Below are 21,635 nucleotides of genomic sequence, written 5' to 3'. Positions count from 1 at the left end.
TTTCTTCTCGTATCCCATTACAATGCTGCTAACTAAATCCCATGCCATGTCCAGTACCAGAAGGTGTCTAATGGAATACACCTAATTGCTTTATGACTGATTTTCAACAACCGTGCCCTTAACTACACCCTTTCTCATATTCCACAACAGAACCCCCAACTACAGCCTATTGTATCATTTGCTTTTGAGTTGCAAAATTATTTCTGGAATAGTTCAAACTCATTTTGGGGAAAAATATTGTTTCTTAGTTTGATAAGGCAAGGTCAACCACTGACCGGTCTGGTATGTTTCTGATTGATCAACTCCCTTTAAAACCATTAATCAATAAGAAAACCCAAGCACACACACACACACACACAGTCCATAGTTGAAGTGTACATTCAATATAATTATCTTCTTGTTTCAGATTTATAGTGTGTAGTTAAAGATGCGTTATTCTCTGCACAGACGTGGTGGTTCAGTAGAAGTACATTCTTCATTACAGATAGGCAGCCGTCACCTGTTTTGTCCGAAGGCTTCCTCAAGGCTGTAAAACGATATTAAGTGATTGTTTTTGTTCATGTGTACAGATAGTAAGGGACACAAGTAAACAATTAATGTGGTGTCCATCTCCAAAGGTATTCTATGTCACACCATAGTGTATAGGTGATTAAACAACGAGCGTTGAAGAGAGACATAGTTTATGGAAAAGAAATAGGTTTGTGAATGATCAGTAGAGAAATCCCACTAGTTAAAGATAGGTTTGGAAAGAATCTTACACCAAGTCAGCATGTGATGAAGCAATCAATACATGCATTCCAAGTAAAGTAAGAAAAAACCCAAGTGCTTCCAATCTAAAAGTGTTTGGTGAGAATAGAGTTGGTGCGCATGGACTATGAAATCTGTGACCTAAGTAACACACATATGTGTGCTAATCTCAAACTTCGAGTAGAATGTACCTGTATATTTGAGATAATATTAGGCCAATAAAGCATGAATTTCAGCAAAATCTGGAAGAGTTTCACTGTTAAAAAAACAGAAGAAGGGGGCATGTTATTTCTGGAATCCACCAATAAGTATACTCAGGTAGATGGAATAGTAAAAGCAGAAAACCGGGGGAAAGATGAACAAAGGTATAGTCGGCAGTAAGCTGGTGTTACTCAGATAACTAGTAATTCGAAAAAGTTGAGGATTCCAGCCACGGTTAATTAGGGCAAACAGAGTGAAGTTTGGCTAGAACAGCCCTAATGGCCAGGGAAGTGCATATACACAAAATGGTATATGTTATCATTGAATACAAGTTATTCTGGTCCACAAAACACCAGGACAACGTGGTGTAAAACATAAGGATTGAGACCAGTAATGCTGGGTTACATCTTAGAGGAGCTGTCATAGTAACTTAAATTTCAAAAAGCAGAATTACTTTGCTGGCAGACATATAAGCGCCCATCGGTGAAGTTGAAAACCTGGGAATCAATGTATTATTGGGCAGTGTTGGAAATGACCCTTTTTACAGGGTTAACCCCTAACATTTTGGTTCTTCCTCCTATTTTTTTGTGACCTGCTGTTGTTGGTTTAAGGAATCTGGGCACATTACCACTGATATTCAGCTCTAAAGGGCATATGCTCTCTGTGAAATCTGTATTATGGATTGGAGGTTCCATGATTGGTACATTTGATTTACTGGTAAGCCCCTAGTAAAGTGCACTGTGTGTGCCAGGGCCTGTAAATCGAATGCTACTAATGGGTCTGCAGCACGTATTGTGCCACCCACATGAGTATCCCTGAAAATGTAACTCAGGCGTGCCACTGCTGAGTCTGAGCACAGTTTGTAACTGCCATGTTGGCCTGACTAGTGCACCCTCTTGCCAGGCCCTAAACATCTATTTTCTTACATATTAGTCACCCCTAAGGTATGCCCAAGGCACCCCTGTGGGCAGGGTGTTGTGTATGTTAAAGGTAGGACATGTACTGGTGTGTGACATGTCTTGGTAGTGAATTACAGTGCATTTCGTTTTTCACTATGGAAAGGCTGTCTGTCCCATAGAATAGAATGGGTGTTTATTCATAACATCTTATAAATATAACCTCCCATTGGGACCAGATAGGAAGCTAACGTTTAGTATGCTTGAACTCAGAATGTTAAAATGCATCTTTTAGTGAAGGTGATTTTTACATTCTGTGTTTGAAAATACCTCTTTAAGAAAGTAGGTATTTTCTTGCTTTGCCATCCAGTATGCCTCTGCTAGGATGTGTATTGAGTGTCCGGCTTGGGAGTGACAGGGGCTGAGGATGTGCAGTGGCTCCAGAGAGTCTGGATGAGTCAGGACTTGCCTGAATAGACCTGGGCTGCCTTCAGAGTAGTGGGATGAGTTTTCACTATCACCTGAATATGCCCAGTCTGCATTTAGAGTGGTGGGAGGAGATTTTCCTTGCACCTGTAGAGGCCCTGTCTGCCTTAGACAATGCTATGTCCGCCCCCTGCTGGGAAGCTGGGCCAGAGAGGACCAAACTGGTTTGGACTAAGCACAGACCCTCTCTGCAGGAGAGGACAAAGTGTTAAATATTAGATCGCAGAGTGAACATTACCAGCGCCATCTTGTCCCATTTTTAGACCCTTGCGAGCACGTAAGCGGCAGCCATTTTAGAAACAATGGCCACTCTCGTAACATTGTCGATCGCTTGCACGTCTCCCTGGCCTTGCGATCATCCCCCGCGCGCTGGCAACCCCCAAGCATCTGTCGGAACCATAAAACAGCTTCAGCGGGACCCAGCCCCGGAGCCACATCCCGTGCGGAACCCACATACCCTTTTATCTCATTCACGCAAACAAATCCTTTGATAACCCCCTTCCCCTGTGCCCGATTGTCCGAGCTGGTCCCAGGCCATCACCTAGCCCTGCGGATGCGGTTTATTGCCCCCTACAGTAGAAACTCGCCTCTCTTCAAAGGAGCCAAGATTAATCAATGCCTTCGCACCACAAGATCCGACCGATCACACATATTCCCGTTCCCAGCGGAATATCCAGCTGCGCGATAGCCATCACATGCTGAGATTGGGGTGGGGACCTCTACTGTAGATATGTGTGGGAACGGGCCTGGAGCGGGGATTCCGGGGATGTCTTTCCATACATCAAAGCATTGCCAAGGATGTGTTGTATGTAATAAAGCAATAAACCTGTGTATAAGAGGCCAGGCCTCAGAGATGTTGTTAGAGCACCTAGAGAAGATAACCTCTTGTCTGATCTGACGTGTTCTGCTCCAGAGCGAATTAAACTCTGTTTCCCGCTTTCCAGTTTCCAGCGCCTGCCTCTTTATTTGATAATCGTCGAAGTGGTTTAGAGGCGACTAACGCCTAAGCAGTGTGTAGAAAGGTAACCTGGAATAGCTGCTTTTCCACAAATTGGTGACCCAAACGTGGGGCCCATCAGCGACACGTGGATCCAGTGGGAGAGGTCCTGGCGACAGAGTGAACGACTGCAACGATCGGGAAGAGCTCCCGCATGATAGACCCTCGTCTGGCGGCCGATCATCCGAACTTCGCTGGTTCCGAACAGACCTCTCTCGAGTGATCTACGGTCCTGACTGGAGACCCTCAGGAGCGCCGGGGCACTAACGGAGAATAGAGGACAACCGGGCGCTGGAAGTAGGAAGACGAGAAAACTATCCATACGGTCCGTGTAAGGTCGTGCAGCACGACTCTCTTTGTTTGTTTGATTGTTAGAAAATACTAGTTAATATTTATTGATTGAATCACTTAACCTCGGTTGTTAAGAGACATTGGTTCTTCTTGAGACATTCTCTGTCTACAAACGGTGAAGAATAGGAATATTCTCTCTCCCTTTGTGAATAGTGAAGGATAGGTAGCGCGGACTTTTTGTCCATATCAGTAAGGGCTGATAATACGCCGCGCATATCTTCTCCCCACTGATTGATTGGTTCTATTGGTTTTTTTGAGATATTCCCTGCTTGCAAATAATGAAGAATAGGAATATTCTGTCTAGTCTTTGCAAGTAGTGAAGGATAGGTAGTGCGGACCTTTGTCCACCATTGTTTGAAATACTTTTTATTCGTTATACGTCATGCCTATCTTCTCCCCACTGATTGGTAGTTGGTTCAGCCCGGACCGTTTATTAGAGGTAGATCATCCAGCTCCACTGGAGGGAACCCCTAATAAGGACATGTTCACGAAGTATGGATTAGTCGCCGTAGCCTACAGCAAGCTATGGCAAACAAATACCAAGAAAGATCGAGAAAGTCAGTGGCCACTGATGGGATCTTTTGATATAAATAGAATAGAAGCACTAGAAACAGCCCTTCTTAAACAGAAAACCACGCCAACCATGCTCGATAGTCTCAGCATGTGGCGGAAAGAAGCAATGCAGCGTAAAAAGAGAGACGAAGCAAAGGTAGAAAAAGAAATGCGAAAAGCAGCCCACCTGGCTGGTCAAAAACTAGAAGAAGAGATTAAGGAGGGCGAGAGGATAAAGAAAGAACGGGAGCCCGAAACGTCGGGCCAATGCCCTGTTAGAACACCCTCTGTACTTTACCCCGAACTGCCATCAAAGCAAAAGGTGAACGATGATTTACTCCTAGGTCCCTCAATCAATCAATCAATCAATCACTGCATTTATATAGCGCGCTACTCACCCGGGAGGGTCTCAAGGCACTGGGGGAAGGGGTGTGTTACTGCTCGAACAGCCAGGTCTTGAGTTGCTTCCTGAAGGAGAGATGGTCTTGGTTGCGTCGAAGGTGAGTGGGGAGGGAGTTCCAAGTCTTGGCTGCCAGGTAGGAGACGGATCTTCCTCCGGCGGTGGTTCTGCGGTGCGGTGCGCCCTCCATATGCTCCCTCCCATCCTATAGCTCAGCACCAACAACCTCCGACCTCTAATGAAGGTAGTGCCAGGGCCTCGGTACCCACGGCCTCCGCGCCAACCGAGCCTCTCGTACTAAACCCCACATCAACCGAAGCTTCAAATCAGCCTGAAGCCATAGGAAAGGAGATTGCGAGAGCAAGCCGCTTCAACAGCCGTGAACGAGTGGGTATTGACAAAATTGTGAAAACGTTAATAGAACGAAAGGAGACAGAAGAATATATCTCAGATATATGTGACACATATACTAGCAGCCATAGACGACACTTTATTGTGCGTTTTTGCTACCATACCCTCACAGCCTATGAGGAGAGGTACCAAGACAAGAGACCTGAACGCCTTGCGAACTTGTACCGAAAGGTAGATGTAGGAGATGAGAGCGAGTGTGACGTGACGGAACTCTTCTCGCGTACGCTGGATGTCTTCCGCCACCTCACTGAACACGAACCGATAGCTAAAAACACGACTCCTGTAGTGACCGAACCCCCGATAGGAAAGGTTGATACCATGATGCCGATAAAGGAGGCCGCTCCCTACTGGGTCCCCCCACGAGGTCAGGGAACTCATGACGACATTAACCACCAGGACGCAAAGGGAAGGGTAGTTTATAACTGGGTATACCAACCCTGGGATCGACAGGACATCCTGACATTCCGAAAAACCTTACCGGACTTACGAAAGAACCCCACAGCCTTTTATACAGAACTAGGTACGGCCCTAGGTTCCACAATCATGACTTTAGCAGACATCGACTTGTTCTTCGGGTTATGTCTACCAGCTGATGTGTGGAAGCAAATCCGGAAAGTCGACCATCTGGAGCTGTTCGGACATACCTGGAAACAACTTGATGACATAGATAGGTAACGAGATCCCGGACAGAAACCCTTAAAGGCTATTTTAGAACTCCCCGACAAAATTGTTCAAAAGCTAAAGACACTGATCCCCGAGAAAAAGGTAGACTGGTCAATTGTAACGGCTTGCCGTCAGAAACCCCAAGAAGATGTCTCCGAATACTTTTCTCGATTCGAGACGGTGTTTTCTGACTATAGTGGTCAGGACTTAACCACTGCGACCGGACATCACCTGTTTTTCCAAAATTACGTTAAAGGTCTGTTACAGGAAGTCTCGCAGAAATTGCAGACTAGCGAGAGTAGTTGGGCGGCCTCCAAAACCGCGGCTATCCTTCAGATGGCCCAGTACTACGAGCATCAAAAGAATGAAAATGACAGGGCATCGGAAAAGAAGAAGAAAGACATAAAAGAAAGAGTTATGATCGCACAGTTGCAAGGAGAGACGATAGGAAGGGAATCCTACAAAGGAAACTACCAACCGACTACCCCTAGAAACCCACCTTCTAGAGATAACGCACCCACATCCTACGCTGGACGTAGGGATTTGACCAAGAACCAATGTGCGTTTTGTAAAGGGATCGGACATTGGAAATTCCAGTGTCCGATTCTTTTAGAAACAATTAGGAATAAAGAGGCGAGAGACTCCACAAATGATCCAAGAAATAAAGGACGTGGGCGAGGACACCCGAATGACAATAACGACGAAAAGCCCGGTAAGACGAACACATTTGACCGACCCCGACAGAACCAGTGTCAACAGTCTGACCACGACAACACGTACGACTTTGCATAGGACTGCCAAAGGCAAGGAAGGGATCCAGTCGAGCTCTATGTTGACCAGCAAGGCCCTTATGTCACCACTAAGGTCCTAGGCACGAAGTCTCCATTTTTGGTAGACACAGGAGCAACACGTAGTGCTTTATCTAAACAACTGATTCCAAGGGCACCCATGTCTGGCTCACATGTAACATCGATAGGTTTTGATGGAACGCCCTCCACTAATCCATTATCCACACCAATCCCTTTTGCTTTAGAAAACCACGCTACTGACACAACATTCCTGCTGTCCTCCAACACTCCGACGCCATTATGGGTCTCGACTTATTGAAGCATTTCCGAGCCACCATTAGATGTTCACCGGACGGAGTCCGAGTCATTTTGTACGACAATCCCAACCAGCTCAGACTTTGTCCCACACGACACATGCTCTCTGTGACTGACGCCGACATATCATTGCTTGACACCCTACCCCTGTACTTATGGGCATAGACCGACTCAGATGTAGGACGAATGATGATTGACCCCGTGCACATAACTGTGCGACAGAACGCAACGCTCCCAACACTCCCTCAATATAGGATATCTCCCGAAGGCGAGAAGGCACTGGTAAAGATTATTCAATCCTTAGTAGATGCAGGAGTGGTGGAGGAGGTGGTCAGCAACGTTTGTAACAGCCCTATCCTGCCAATCATCAAGAAACAATGAGAGGGAGATGAGAAAGCGTACCGCTTCATCATCGACCTCCGAGAGGTTAACAAGGTAGTCGTGCCACAATACCCCGTGGTCTCCGACATCACCACCATCCTGACCCTGATCCCGTCCACTGCCACCACTTTCACTGTCATTGACCTCAAGAATGCCTTCTTCTCCATCCCCATCCATCCTGACAGCCGCTATCTTTTCGGATTTACCCTAAAATCCCGCTCGTACAGATTTTGACGAGCACCCCAAGGCTACACCGAAAGTCCCAGCATCTACAGCCAGGCCCTCAAGAGACAGCTAGACGCAGTCCAGTTACCAGACGGAGTGGTGTTAATCCAATACGTAGATGACATCCTCCTAGCAGCTGACACCACTCCCCTTGCAGTCACGGCCACCATCCAGCTCCTACATTTCCTTGCAGAGAACGGTCACAAGGTTTCCAAGAAGAAAAAGCAGTTTTGTCAACCCCAAGTGACATACCTAGGCCACCTTTTGTCCAAAGAAGGGAGGAAACTTACGCCAGACAGAATGCAGACCATTTTAGACACCCCTGTCCCTAAAACCCAGAAGCAAGTCCGCTCCCTGGTAGGCCTCACCTCCTTCTGCCGGCAGTGGTTACCAAACTTCAGCCTCATTGTTAAGCCATTACTTTCCCTCCTAGCCAAAGATGTCCCCTTCCCACTCCCTTGGACCCCCGAATGCCAATCTTCCTTCAAAGAATTGCGAGATGCCCTCTGTTCAGCCCCTGTCTTAGGAACCCCAGACTATTCCAAGCCCTTTTCCCTCTACACCCACGAAAGGGAAGGATGCGCTTTATCTGTCCTGACACAATCCATTGGCTTTAAACAACGCCCATGTGCTTACTTCTCTGCCACTCTTGACCCTGTAGCCAGAGGTCTGCCTGCCTGCCTTCGAGCCGTAGCTGCCGCTGTGTTCTCCATCCGACAGAGTGAAGGAATTGTGCTCTCCAATTCCCTCACTGTGCTAGTACCCCATTCTGTTGATACCCTCCTGAACCAGACCAAAACCCAACATCTGACTAGCGCACGACTGACTGGGTATGAATTGACTTTACTGGCACCCCACATAACTCTGAAAAGATGCACCACTCTGAATCCAGCAACCCTATTACCCTTGCCCGAGAATGACCCCAATGTCGTTCCCCTCCATGACTGTGTGACCCTCACTGACGAACAGACCAGGAGCAGGGTAGATCTCCGAGATACTGCTTTCCCAGAACCTGACGGCGAACTGTGGGTGGATGGTTCATGCATTAAACTCCCTGGCGGTACCACTTCAGCTGCATACGCTGTGACCACAGCCCGAACTGTTGTTGAGACAGCTCGCATCACACAACGATCCGCACAAGCAGCAGAACTGATTGCCCTTACACGAGCATGCATCTTAGCAGCAGGGACGACCGCTAACATATACACAGACAGCCAGTATGCCTTCGGGGTGGTTCATCACTTTGGGCTCCTTTGGAAGGAGAGGGGATTCCTGACCTCACATGGCACACCGATCCCGCATGGAGACCTAGTCTCTGCCCTGACCGAAGCCGTCCTCCTCCCCAAACAGCTAGCGGTAAACAAGTGCCAGGCATACAAGAAAGTCACTGACATCATAGGACAAGGGAATGCACTAGCCGACATCACTGCACGAACTACAGCTGAGAATAGGACGACTACCCGCATGTACGTAACCCGGTCTCAAGGAGAGAAATGGAAAGACGCTAGAGAGACTATAAGAGACATTCAAGCGACTAGCACCCCACACGAACTGACTGAATGGGCGCGGTGAGACTAAAAGACGATGAAGGCTGCTGGCGAACGAAAGACACTGACAAATGGTTGTTACCCAATTCCTATCTGATCCCCATACTGACCATGGCACATTCCCCTGCACACATAGGATCCGCCCCATGATTGAACTCATTTCTAAAGTTTGGCACCACGACAAGATAGCTGACGCAGCAAAACGCCTGGTTCAACAATGCCTGATATGCCTGCAACACAACCCGGGGAAAGGGACTGCAGTACCCCGGGAAGGGTTTGGGGTCCCCAACCACCCCTTCGAGGTCCTCCAAATGGACTACATTCAGCTAGAAAGGTGCCATGGTCTAAAATACGTACTGGTTATTGTGTGTGCGTTCAGCAAATGGGTGGAAGCCTACCCCATTCGAGACAACACCGCCATCACCACTGCTAAGGTGTTGTTGAAAGAGTTCTTCCCCCGCTACGGCCTTTGTCGAATTTTGTGGAGCGACAACGGCCCTCACTTCGTAGCCGAAGTTATCCAACTCATACTGAAAGGGTTGGGTGTAAAACAAAAGTTCCACGCGGTCTTCCACCCCCAATCAGCAGGCCTGGTGGAACGACATAACGCCACACTGAAACTCAAGCTAGCAAAAATAATTGCCACCACAGGCCTGAAATGGCCAGACGCTCTCCCACTGGCATTGCTATCTATGCGCTCCACTCCCACCAAGCACCACTTAACCCCCTATGAAGTTGTCTTCGGCCGACCTATGAACATATGGGCCGCGCCGAAGCCGAAGTCCATCCATGATGTCCCAGACATCCTAATGTCTGATTATCTGCATAAATTGACAAAAACACTAACTGTTATCCACCAACAGGTGCAACAAGCCATTCCAGACACATCCAGGGACCCCGGACACGTCATCCAACCCGGCGATTTTGTTCTAGTCCGGAACTTCCAGAGGACGAAGAGTCTGGAACCCAGGTGGACGGGTCCCTGGCAAGTCCTGATCACCACTCGAACAGCACTCCGGGTGGAAGGCAAGAGAAATTGGCTGCACGCACATCACTGTCGGCGGATCTCACCTACCCTAACAACGAACGAAAACGTGGACACTCAAGAAGAACTCCTGAAGAAAGACCGACCAGCCCTGAGTTGCTACCCTGACCCAGAGACACTTGAACTGACTGAGTCTCCCGATCCCACTGTGCCAACCGGGGAAGGATACAACTTGCGACGAAAGGGGAGGGTTCCGGCAAAGCAGACCACTATCTGAATCAACAGTCTCAGAACTGCAGCTAACACTACAAAGGCTGCCGGGAGAGACGCCGACAAAGTGTGCGGTTCTACCCGCTACCGGGCCCTCCTGAAAGTGATGGAAGCCCTCAACTTGAAGGTGATGGAAGCAACCGGACGTCCGAAGATCAACTACAGAAATCCAAAGACTGAAAAACTACATCGAACAAAGACAATTGCCCTCTTCATTTCTTTCCTCTTCTGCCTCCTTCTCATGGCCACCCTCTGGGTCGTGGAAGAAAACGTGCCGGCCCATGAGACTTTGATACCTACTGTGCAGCCCACCACCAAAAGAGAACACTATCTCATTTCACTTCCACCCCAACTCCGAGAAAGACGTAAGGAGTTCTGGAACAATTCCTTTGTGCAATTGCTACACCAGCACAACCTCGCTGCCAATGCCACCAACTGCTGGATCTGAGGGCTGCTGCCACATGCAACTGAACATTCTATCCCTTCCATCCCTTCGCCTTTCTCCGTTCATGGGTCCTGCCTTGCCTGGCTGATGCTCCTGCAGGAGAGTTACAAGGACAATGCAACTTCTGGCGAAACCATTTTACACTTCTTCGATGGGTTCTGGCTGGGAAAAACGGGAAAAGCCTCCACTCCCATTGTCCTCAAACCTCAAACGCAACACTTCAACTGAACATTCCGGGGGAAAGAACGGCTCGAGATGCAGGTTTTCAACAATCCGGCCAGACCCACCTTTTCATGTCTACGCAAACGGACTGCTGCAACTCTGACTGTGACCCTATCTGTGGTGAATGTCTCTGGCCTTGTTTGCATCGAGGGCCTTGGGACCAAATTCGTGGGCCACAGCTTCTGTCCTATCAGAAGAACTTTGAACACTGCTGACCCCCCCTTCATTTGTATTATCTCCCAACTTGTACTTTGTCTGCGGCACCAAAGCCTACACCTGGCTCCCTAAAGGCTTGGGAGGCACATGCTACATCTCCTTTGTCCTTCCTCCCACCTATGTGGCACCGGCAGCGTACCACAGGCAGAAGCGCTCTTGGGACATAGAACGAGCAGATTCCACCTCTTCGCAGTTCCTTGGTGCTGCGAAGGGACTCATTCCTTTCTGGGGTCCGATGTCAAACAATCGGGCCATCCGTCATTTGACCCAAGCAGTCAAAACAGCATTGAACGTCACAGCCGGCATCCTTGCTAACAACACAGCTGAGCTGCAGGCGGTCCGCCTCGTGGCTTTGCAGAACCGCCTTGTGCTCGACGTGGTGCTGGCGGACCGCGGAGGAGCATGCCGCATCATCGGTGCCAGCTGTTGCACCTTTGTCCCAGACTATTCTCCTTCCGTCTACAGAGCAATAGAACACCTCCACAGACTATCTTCGGAAATCCATCAGGAACAAGACGACTGGACACTCGGAGGCTGGTTTTGGACCACTTTGAAAGACTGGGGTTGGAAATTATTGATAATTGTTTTGGTGCCGATTCTTGTTTTATGTGGGTGTTGCCTGGGGATACAATGCATACCGCCCTTGCGCTCTCTGTTTGCAAGTTCGTTATGCCCTAAGACTTTGGACAATAAATTTGAGCACGTAAAGGTTTTGTACGAAACAGAGATCCACCACATAATGAACATTGACATAAATTAACAAGATGTCGGGGTATGTTCAAAGGGTACACTGCTAAATATTAGATCGCAGAGTGAACATTACCAGCACCATCTTGTCCCATTTTTAGACCCTTGCGAGCATGTAAGCGGCAGCCATTTAAGAAACTATGGCCACTCTCGTAACATTGTCGATCGCTTGCACGTCTCCCTGGCCTTGCGATCATCCCCCGCGCGCTGGCAACCCCCAAGCATCTGTCGGAACCCTAAAACAGCTTCAGCGCGACCCAGTCCCCGAGCCACATCCCATTGCGGAACCCACATACCCTTTTATCTCATTCACGCAAACGAATCCTTTGATAACCCCCTTCCCCTGTGCCCGATTGTCCGAGCTGATCCCAGGCCATCACCTAGCCCTGCGGATGCGGTTTATTGCCCCCTACAGTAGAAACTCGCCTCTCTTTAAAGGAGCCGAGATTAATCAATGCCTTCGCACCACAAGATCCGACCGATCACACATATTCCCGTTCCCAGCGGAATGTCCAGCTGCGCGATAGCCATCACATGCTGAGATTGGGGTGGGGACCTCTACTGTAGATATGTGTGGCAACGGGCCTGGAGGGGGTTCTGCTCCGGAGCGAATTAAACTCTGTTTCCTGCTTTCCAGTTTCCAGCGCCTGCCTCTTTATTTGATAATCGTCGAAGTGGTTTAGAGGCGACTAATGCCAAAGCAGTGTGTAGAAAGGTAACCTGGAATAGATGCTTTTCCACAAAAGGAATGTGGAGTATAAATATTGGGGCCCAGACCCCAGAACTTTAGAACTCTTTTGGTCCAAGAAGACTGCCAAGAAGAAGAGCTGGAGAAGCTGTGAGGAGGAACTACACTTTGCTGAGTGCTTTGCTCTGTTGGTCTGCACTGGCTGCTTCTGTCTTGGGCAGTGAAAGCACTGGGCTGAACTTTCTACAACTTCTTTATTGAGTTTCTCCAAGGGCTTGAGGTAGAGCTTGCCCCTTGTTCAAGAAGTCTCAGGAGCAGCAAGGACTTCAAGTTCTTCTGCCATCAGCACTGGCTGCAACGGAAGAAAAAGCCACCTGGCGCCGTCTACGATACCGCTGCCGCCTCCGTGTCCTGAAGGCACCGCAGAGGGCATCGCCACACCACAGGCCTGGTTTCACTGACAATGCCACCCGATGCCGCCATCGAGCCTTTGCTTGCACCGCTGCTTTCACCGTGACCTGTGAGCACTGCACTTTGCACGGCCTTGCTTCACACTGCTGCCTTTGTATCCCAGTCGCCGCTCCACGCTGACATTGACGCCGCTGCATGTACTGTTATTCAAGGTCACCGCTCGTAAGTTACATGACGCACCGTCCTCATCCCACACCGCATCCCTGGCCCACCGGCGCCATACACTTTAGTTTGTCAGCCGACATCAGCGCTTCAGCAACAACAACAACGCTGCTTGCACCGTGACCTGCGAGCACTGCGACGAGCACCACATCACTTTGCACCACAGTCCTGGTCTCACTGATGCCGCTGGGGGACCGTCACCGAGCCGCTGCCTGCACCAGGACCGGAGGGCATCGCACCGCTGCACTTTGCACCACAGCCCCGACGACTGCCAACACTGGCGCTCCCAACTTCAATCGCGAGGAGTTCGATCTGCAACTCATATGACATCAAGGGCCCGACAACTGCGGATGCCTGCTCTTTGGGGCTCATCGAGAGGTCTCAGATCCCCTACATTTCTAAAGGTACTGTTTTGGGTGTCTTCCCGACACTGTAGCTGGCCCGCGACTTCACGGTCAGCCAGAACTGCTTGGATTTGTTGTTCAGGTGATAGCCCCTGAAGGGAGCAATCGACTTCAAGGAACTGTATTTCAACTCTATTTTGATTACTGTAGATTTTTGAGAACTGTATGGTGGATTTTTTTATTCGTTTTTGGATATTTTTCTAAACTGGTGTGGTGTCCTTTTGTAGTGCTTTCACTGTATTACTGTTGGTTATGCGCAAATTCTTTATACACTGCCTCTAAGATAAGCCTGACTGCTCGTGCCAAGCTACCAAGTGGGTGAGCAGGGGTTATTTTAGGAGTGTTACTCACTTATCCTGACTAGAAGGAAGGGTCCCTACTTGGACAAAGGTACCTACCTCTTCCAACTAGAGACCCCCATTTCTAACAGGTAGGGTAGTATGAAAGAAGAGATGGGCCGTATATAATCACTTGAGTATATGAGACGATAACTACAAAAAAATCCACCCAGTATTATGCTAGAGTGGGTTAATAAATGTGATAATTCCACTGTTTAAGAAATAAACCATAAATTGGAAGGGCTAGAGCCTTTGGTATAAGTACAAAGCACTCGTAAATTTCACAAATAGAAATATCTCAGTCATAAGGTCAAATAGTAAAATCCAATGCAACGTCATGTGGGAAAGTTGTAGGCAGTGTGGGACCTCAATAAGTCTATTAAAAAAAAGGAGACCGAGTAATTAAAACATAAATGGATTTTGGGTCTCTATGTGGGTAGCTTTCATGCACAGAGTGCCGAGAGCAGTCTCCATAAGGTAGTATGCTAGTTGGCTTACCTGGCAATCAAATGCGGCCCCCCGAACTCTGTGCCAGGTAGGGAGAGTGCCGGCAAATGCTATGTTCACAATTAAGGAATCGTGAGAGGATGCCGAACCCAGTGTAGGGCTATCAGGGACAAAGTAAATAAAAGAAAGGCAAAAATGCTGGTCATTTTGTGGTGAGGGGTGGGTGTGCCTGTATGATGATAGGAACCCGTACCAGTGATTTGCAAGATCCATTTACATAGATGTTGGAAATCAAAAACCCAGTACAATATTAATTGCAATGTATCGCATGCAGGAAAAGGTTGTTAGCTGCAACCTATAGATACAATATTGACATTTACAAACTTTTAAGGTGGAGTTCTCATTGCGGAAGGAGACATGTAATCTTATCAGATACTTATAGAGATTAGGGTCTAACATATACATGCCCTATATGTATGCATGAACTTGGTTACTTATATTACAAGTTGAGGCACTAGCGGCTGTCATTTGGTACAATACCCTCGTGAAATAACATGTTACAATCTACAGCGCATGGCGGGATGCAAATGTTGTGTCCCAGGCATGGGGCCAATGTACGACCAGTGTAAATTGCGAGTCGCAATTTGCGCTTGATTTCGAGTCGCAAATTGCGAGTCGCAATTTACAATGTACAACAGTGTCAGAGACACTGATTGCGATTCCCAATGGGATCACAAAATGCGAGGCTCATGAATATTAATGAGGCACTAGCAATTTGCGACCCCATTGGGAATGACTGGCCCTCCCAGGGATGGTGGCCTGCTGGACTTTTATATCCCGTCGCCCTATGATGTTCCTTTAAGGTAACGTGGCACACAGGGGTTGAATACTAAAACCCACCGTTGTTTCGTTGTTTTGCAGAGAGGTGTGCCGGATAAATACGATTAACTCTGCCGTCATATCAGAGCCCTTGAGGCAGAAGAATTATGGAATAATAAACGTTTTTCGGCGAGACGCCTCCAGAACCCGTTGGTGGTCAGAGGCGTTTTCCCAAACCCCCACGAGTTGACACCACGAAATAACTAAGTGGTTTAAGAGAGACGGTACTCAGGTCTATACTGCATATGAAATATACGCGCTTTCTGGTGTCCCAGAAGCGCACGTGAGTCATAATTCTATAACGTGGTCCGGGAGACACTACGCCCTGGAGACTCTGTTCCTCTCGCCCCCCGCGATAGGAGGTCGCCCACCCACAACTGTTTTGTCCTGAAGAAGACCCATCTTGTAAGGGCTACTTTCCTACACGTATTTTGGGTCGAAACGTAGACTCTACAACAATTACCAACTCCTACCCCAAGCAAGACTTCAGCGGCTGAAGTGGAATCTGGTTGTCTGCATTAGTTGTTTCAGGACTCTTTATGAGCCTTATGTTGTGGCCTTTGGCTAAAGGAACCACATGTAATAAATTTTTGAATTGTGAACAATATTGTCACTGAATGATTCAGATTATCCCTTTATCCTACCCTATCCTTGACAGTTTCCCTCACTTCACTCCTTCCCCGTTGTGTATGTGGGCACATAAAATTTTTTTGCTGCTTAGAAAAAATTGTTATGTGGTCTAACCAATGAAAGGTAACATGTGCAAATCTGAATGAAACTTTTTTGCATCTAATAACTTTGCTTCTTGAAACAATCGTCCTTTTCTCAATTAAGTCATATTGTGAATTATATGTTTTCTGTCTGGGACCGCTTCCTTTTGTACTACATAGTTACCCAGGTCCTTTTGACTTCAGTGGGTTTAACCCTGTTCTTTTATAACGGACTTTTATATAAGGCAGTTTATTTTCTAAATGCTGCCCGTTTTACTTAAAGGAAAACAGGACTGCATTACCCCCTTCTTGAAGAGGGCGGTAAGTTGTAAGTATTTTGCAACCGCAATTGCGGTTATGTTATGTTATAATGGAATTTATACAGCACACAAATACTCACAAGTGTCCTGGTGCGCAAAATAACAGTGACCCGATGGAATAAAAGCTTTAGCACAACTGCTTGAAAAGGAAGGATTTCAGTTGTTTTTTAAAAAGTCTGAGGTCCTGAATATGGCGTAGTTCCAGGGGTAGAGAGTTCCATGCAATAGCAGTTTTGAAGGACAGAGACTGGCCCCTCTAGATGCGTTCTGCGGAAACGTGGGATCGCCATCTGTTGAAGGGTGGCTGAGCGCAGCAGTCTATTGGGAACATAGAAGGCAAAATGCTTCCTAATGTACAGTGGTCCAAGATCGTGCAGAACTCTATGTGCCAAAGTCGCAAAACATTCACATATAGCTGCGAGTCGCAAAATCAGAAGGGATGCCCTTGGAACGCCCCTTTCTAATTGCGAGCCACTAAATAATATTTCACGAGTCGCAATTTTTTGTGACTCGCAAAATAGTGTTTGTACATGGCCCACAGTGATTTGGCATGCGCAAACAGTTTGCAAACCAGTTTGTGCATGCAAAATCACGTCCTACATCTGGCCCATGGTGTTATTTTAGGAATATGTAGAGGTCCCTATCTATTTTGAGACCCCATCCACTGACCTCAAGTTAGTGTGTGGATCATATACCCTGCTCTGGGACATGTGTCTGCCACATCCATCCTATGTAACCTTATCTGGAGTGTTTCTTTGAGACTATTTGCAGTGCTGTAGTACACTGCTAGTGGTAAAAAAAGTTCCAGCACAGCATGGACGGTGAGATGAGGGGAATGCATACAGGGGGGCACATGTATTGCGTCCCGAGTTGTATACATGTCTTGGAGGACATGGGAGCCCAGTAGGGCCCCCTTTGCTCTTGCACTGCCAGCTTTTTCATGGCGGGGCTCTGCCATGAAAAGGCTGGCAGTAGAAGAACTCAAAATATGCTGAGCAGGACTGCACCAGTTCCTGCTCATAATATCGCTGGCGTAGCAGGTGGTCCACCACCCATTCGACTTTGTAAGTCGTAATCGGCAATATGGTGGCCTGCCACTCCTGCGCCACCACAAGTCTGGTGGTCAGAAGACCGCCAGATTTGCAATCAGGCCCTACGCATGTAATGATACATCAGTGACTACTGTCGGTTATTGAAGTTGTTGGGACCAAGCTTGGAAAAGATATACCATCCTCCCCTCTGATTAGCGCTGCTTTGTTCCTCATGTGGACTAAATAATCATGCAAGCCCAGTTGAGGTCCTCCGCCTCTTTTACTGGCTCAGAATGACTGAGGATGTGAAACATGTACTCTCTTTCTCAGTGAGTGCAGCAAAAGCTTCCCCCCACAGGTCCTTGGGCATAGAGCTTTCTAACTGTATCTGCCCAGAAAAAAGCCTGTTATGTCCCCAAAACTTGGGTTCATTGCTTTCATCATGTCAGGTTGAATGTGCAGGTGTTTTGTGCACAGTTGACTTGGTGAATGTTGGGGTCCAATGTAATCATGCCAACTATGTAATTAACTGAATATCAGGTGTGCCACCTGCTTTCCTTCCTTATAAGCATTAATTAATTCCTTGGGAACTGCAGACAAGATCTCTCTGGCTATATCCCAAAGTGCATGCATACAGCACAACAACAGAAAGGCAGTGTTCGGGGACCTCAAAGCCAGTCTGTTCCCAAACCAAGCCAGGCCTCTTCCCAAATGTGTCAATGAGCATAAAACCAGCATCTGGCAGAGGAGCGAGAATACCTTGGACTTGGCCCTGCTGGTGGAAGCCTGAACTAACAAGCTCTTAGTAGTTGGGTGTTGGGCAGAATGGCTTGGTCCTCATGGTCAAGCCTATAAAGTCTAACCACAGGGCAACGTACTGGAGATAGTGAGCAGGGCGTGGACTAGGTCACCATCAATGTATGTGTTAAAACTTAATTAAAGTACAAGAAAGGTTGGGAAGGAGCAGGCCAAGTCTTCAAGATCTCCATCAATAGCTTTGCCTTCGTGTGAAAGAAGATATCCACAAGTGGTGGAACAGGTAAGTTTAATAGTGAATAACGACAAGAGGTCCTGGAGACCTAATACACAGGTGCGGATCAACTGAAGACTCTCCCTATATATTGTGCAGAAATTGAACATAAGCACTCTAATAACTGCATACAGTTTGCCTGTATCATTATGTTGCAGAAAAAGAGAGACTTAAATAAAAAAACACAATATTACAATATATTATATATCTCCCCCATTTCAAAAACAAAGATAGCCAACTGCTATATAATACAATTATTTACAAACTCAATACGTAAAATAATCATGATACTTATTAGGAAGACAGATCCAACTTCCAAACCAGCTCTTCTTGCATACATTTCTGAAGTATTGTCCTTATGAGACATGTTCAGTTTCACTGAAGATGATTTTCCACACAAGGCCATAGTTATGTCCCAGTTTGCGTTGTGTTTGCACCACGTAAAGTACATCTGTAATTTAGTCATTTTTTGTTATTTGTGTAGGTCATGTGCACATTTGTGATTTTCTCTTTTTTTGTAAATGTAGTATTGTCATTTTCCCTGTGTATTGACAAGCTTATAAATGTTTTTTATGAAGAGTACATTTGAAAGAGTTCATTATTGTAAAATGTAAAATGAGAAAAAGAATAAATATTTAATGGTCATAACATGTAGTGTGTGATCATGAGTTTGAATGATTTTATGGAATGAAGTCAGTACTGGCACTTGTGTTGTTTGATTAAGTATGAAGAGATTATTCGTGCTGCTGAAAACATTTCCCTCAAAAGGTGCGCAACTTTGAATCCGGCCACACTTTTTCCTCTACCTGAAATTGAAGGTGATGACAGAGAAGTAGAGCATGACTGTCTCGATGTCACTGAACTATGCACCAAGCCAGGACCAGGCATACAAGATGAGCCACAGACTGAGTCTGATCTCATGTTGTTTGTTGATGGGTCCTTCCTGAGAGACGATGGAGGAACTCTAAGAGCAGCCTTTACCAGAGGCGGTTCCATCACATGGGTGCTGGGGCTCCGCCCCCTTTATTTCCTTAGCCAAAATAGGTTTTTCTTATTGAATTTTTTTTTAAATCCACTATTCCAAAATAAAAGGTTTTTGTAGTATCTGGCTGCTCCTGGTGGGGCTTGCTGTATCTACTTCTAAGAACTTAATAAACTTCATATACTTCTACCTGGCCACTTCAACAGCGTCTACTTGTGTCTCCTGTATGCGTGGGGCCAGCCCAGTACAATTTTCTTTTGAGCAGTACTGGAAATAATTCCTCAAGCTGTCTTCTGCTACACATGCTCAGCTGAATCAGTAAGGCTTGCATCAAATTATTATTTGACAGGTGGATGATTCAAAGACCTGAGGCCTGTGAGGTCACCAACTCGTCAAAATCAATGCCTCGTGTGCTCAGCTCCATCCCCTGACAACACGGGTGCAAAGTTTGTCGATGAGCATTTCTGGCTGAAGCCCTGCAGCTCCAGAGGCTTCATGTCCATCAGGGACTCGTCACAGGATGGGGTGGGAGCAAGCCTCACTGACCCCCATCCTGTGACAAGTTGAGGTCGAGTGGATGGGGTTAGAGGATGGAGGCGGCAAGCTCAACCCTGGAATCTAGCCCTGTTTATTTTCTACAGATAAGTATGTGTGAATAGGTGGCTAGTTATCTGCTCGATCTCTTTGAATGCAGAGCAACTTCTGCAGCACCGATCAGCCTTTCCAAGCGAGCTTGGTCGATATCTTGCAATTCTCAGTGCAGACAGTGTGCTGTGGCACAATTGTATTGGCAACTCCTGGCACTTAATTTTAGTTTGGGGTGCCCACATGAGCGCATTTCAATACGTATTGCCGAAGTGACTTCACAACAGCCATATGTGATGAAAACGAGGACACTTCCAGTTGTGAAAGAAGGATTTATTATGGAGAGAGTAACCTGGCATCCAACACCCTCGACGATCCGGCAGGAACTACCAAAGGTCGAGTGTTGTGTGCCTAACATTCTACAGAACACTGTCTGTGATCCCTCACACCATCCATAGTGCCTGTTTTTCCCTCCCTGGCTACATGGTGCTGCTGTACGCAGAATTTATCTCCAGCCAGGATACAATTTCGCCAGTGAAATGGGTTTCAATACTTAAAAACAGATGCACTGGTGAAGTGCCACCGCGTGGTGTACGCAGCCTGCTGGTTCCATTAAGCACCTGAGGAGGAGCATTATAAGAGCCAGGGGTGCGGCAAGGAATCTGAACATCAACCATAAGAGAAGGCTTGGAATTGTCCGACTGACTGCAGAACGCAGTGCAAACCTTTTGACTGTCTCTTTGTGCTTGGCTGAAAGTCAACATATGCAAGTCCTGGTGAGCTTTTCCTTTGCAGTTTGAAAGATTTTTGGCATTGCCCTGGCTGAAATGTGAAATGACTGTGTGTGTGTTTTCCAATGACGTGATTTGTAAGTCTTTCTTCTCATCACTTTGCAGAGCCAAAGAGAGGAACTGGGTTAAACATGACACATGAAGTGCAAAATTACGTCCTTTTGTAAAGGGCTAGCTATGACACACATTTTTGTCCTGTTCATCTGTCAAGAGTATTTTGCTGGTAGACCCTTAATACCTATCATACAAGTACCCAGCACCAAGCTTCTTTGACTATTTCTCTTTTGTTTAATAAAACTGTTGATTTTAGTCTGCACCACTGGTACCATACTTATCCTGTCATTCAACAAAATACCATGCCTCCCTTCAAGGCCTAGCTTCTCTTTCAGCAAACGCTACACCCTTCAAACATCTTTAGCTTATGCCTACTCATGTGTGCTCAGTAATGAAAAATTGGTGGCTTCATTTTAGGCTCACCATTTTCAAACTTTACCAGCCGCTACTGGCCTATACAGTCTGTACAGTCACAGGACTAGTCAAAGCCTTCCGGCTTCAAAGAGTGTCTTCAGCACAAGTGGCTGATTTGATTGCTCTTACTAGAGCTTGCTGTACTTCTGAACAGCTGAAAATGATGATTTTCACTGATAGCCAGTATGGCTTTTGTGTCATTCATGATTTTAGACAGATATGGTCACAAAGGGGATTCATAATGTTGGCAGGATTCCCCATACGCAATGGTACACGTCATGAGATTGTTGGAGGCATTGCAGCTACCTACCAAATTGCTTATGTTAAGTGTTTAGCCCATCGGAATGGGGATGACTACGTGACAGTTGGCAACCAATATGCTTATGAGGTTGCACAATATTGTGCTCTTGGGTCTTGAACATTTAATGATGAATATGTAAATGAATCTGAAGATGCAACCAATTGCAACCTTTTGTTGACAACA

This window comes from Lissotriton helveticus, chromosome 8 (assembly GCF_964261635.1).
Source record: "Lissotriton helveticus chromosome 8, aLisHel1.1, whole genome shotgun sequence".
Classification (NCBI taxonomy): domain Eukaryota; kingdom Metazoa; phylum Chordata; class Amphibia; order Caudata; family Salamandridae; genus Lissotriton; species Lissotriton helveticus.
Note: the sequence above shows the minus strand (reverse complement) of the source record.